Source organism: Rousettus aegyptiacus, unplaced genomic scaffold (assembly GCF_014176215.1).
Source record: "Rousettus aegyptiacus isolate mRouAeg1 unplaced genomic scaffold, mRouAeg1.p scaffold_m13_p_3, whole genome shotgun sequence".
NCBI lineage: Eukaryota > Metazoa > Chordata > Mammalia > Chiroptera > Pteropodidae > Rousettus > Rousettus aegyptiacus.
This window is the reverse complement of record NW_023416306.1, coordinates 143,038,984-143,041,141: the sequence shown is the minus strand read 5'-3', so window position 1 is coordinate 143,041,141 and position 2,158 is coordinate 143,038,984. Positions and strand designations below refer to the sequence as shown.

At 36.3% G+C, this 2,158-nt stretch overlaps 1 pseudogene; it reads left to right on the top strand.

Moving 5' to 3' along the window:
* The first annotated feature begins 1,276 nt into the window (after positions 1 to 1,276).
* Positions 1,277 to 1,538, top strand: LOC107519541 (annotated as a pseudogene).
* Positions 1,539 to 2,158: the final 620 nt, after the last annotated feature.

Sequence of the window (2,158 nt, the reverse complement as noted above, 5' to 3'; positions counted from 1 at the left end):
TTCATCATAATATTTCACCAAATGTACTCATAAAATGGGGTTAATCACATTGCTTGTTACAGTGCATAGTTATTGCTTTTGTCTTAATCTTCAGATAAAAGCATTTGAATTTTCTCTGAGAAATACAATTTTCCTGCTTAATCCACGGTGTCATGAGTGCTGATGCTTATTTCCAACTCTAAAGATGGATACATGTATCAGGACTAATGGAGCCAAAGCATGGAGTCCTGCTGCCCATGGTCTTAGGTCCCCTACTCCTATTCTTGTATACAGGAATGGCTTTTGACTCCAGGCCAAGTTGGAAACAACATCTCTGAAAAATTTAGGCGGTGTATGTAGTGTATTTATGCAATAACAATTCAGAGTACAGATTGGAGCACTAGAGAGAACCCACTTTCTTTGGCATTTGGGGAGAAGTTCAGCCTGACCACCTGCCTCCAGCACCCTAAAGTGAATCCTATAATTCATATTCCTACCCCAAAACATAAAATCTAGCTCTAATTCAGGGGAAGGCTGAAGGAAACACCGCTCAAGACATCTATATTAAACAAATTTGTCCTTGATTCACAAAAAGATATTTAAAAGGCCATAGATCGATGGGATCTGTAGCTCAAGTGGGAATAACCAAAATAAATGTCAACAGAACTGACCAAGACAGTAAAATTAAAAATAATTTATAAAACATAAGTCACTACACAGAATTTTTATTTGTGTCTAAAAAGAGAAGAGATTGTATCAATTTAAACTAAAAGAGACTACTGTGAAAAAGGAGCAATAAAGAAGCAATGAAGAGTTCATGAGATTAAAAATACCAAAATAAAACACTAAATCTAAAGAATGTAAAAAAAAAGGCCAAGAAAATCTCCTGGAACATAGAACAAAAAGACCAAAAGACAAAACACATGGGAGAATGTCAAGAGAGGTAGAACCCACTAAAAGAATTAAATGAGTTCCAGAAATAGAGAACGGAGAAAATAATTGTAAAAATAATAGAAGAACATTCCCCAGAATTGATGTAAGGTGTAAAACTTTAGACGGAAAGGGCCCGTTAAATACAACAGGATGAATTTTTTTTAAAGTTCATACCAAAAAAAAAAAAAAAAATTTCATACCTACACACATTGTGAAATTTCAGAACACCATGGATAAAGAGAATACACTAAAGCTTTTGGGAGAGAGGTTAGGTGAACAGATTACTACAAATTACAATTTCAGGGATCTTATTGCCACATGGGGTTCCAGAAAGCAATGGGGTACAGCAGAGCAGCTGTAGGAGATGCTTGCTGTTCTGGCCAGAGAAGTCATCAGTGGTGCAATAGAGCAGGCCAGGGACCACTCACACATGAGACGGGCTACAGACCAGCTTGTGTCAGAGGTGGAAATCCAAGTCAAACATAGAAGGGCATAAAAAAAGCCTCATTGAGCAACAAAGAGTATCAGTTGTACCTGAGGCAATCTAGTAGCTGAAAGTATCTGTGGTGAATTTTCAGGCGGAACTGAGATAGGCATTCTTAGCTGAGACACCAATAAGTGGTTAGAGCAGTCTTGGAACATCAACTTTTCTGAAGGGCTTTGTATTAGTTTCCTAGGGCTGCTGTAATAAATCGCCACAAACTTGATAGCTTTAAACAACAGAAATTTATTCTCTCACATTTCAGAAGCTAGAAGTTTTAAGTGATGATGTCAGCCGGGTTGGTTCTTTTATGGAGGCTCTGAAAGAATTACTGTCCTATTTCTCCCTCCTAGCTTCTGGTGGGTTGTTTGGCAATTCTCGTCATCCCTTGGCATCATTCCAATATCTACCTCTACCTTTACATAGGTTTCTATGCTGTTCTGTGTGTCCTCTTCTGTCTCTTATAAGGACTCTCATTGGATTTAGGGACCACCTCAATCCAGTATGACTTCATCTCAATATTTACTTTAATTACATCTGCAAAAACCCTTTTTCCAAATGAGGTTACATTTGGGAGTTCTGAATATACATGAATTTTTAGGGTACATTATTCAACCCATTACAGGCTTAACATGACCTGAATAAATAAATATACTATGTTCTTGAATAGGACTTAATATTTTAAATATGTCATTTTGTAATTACTAAAAAAAAAATACTAAAAAGTAAAAATTAAATGAAGGAGATAAAATGAAAACTTTACTA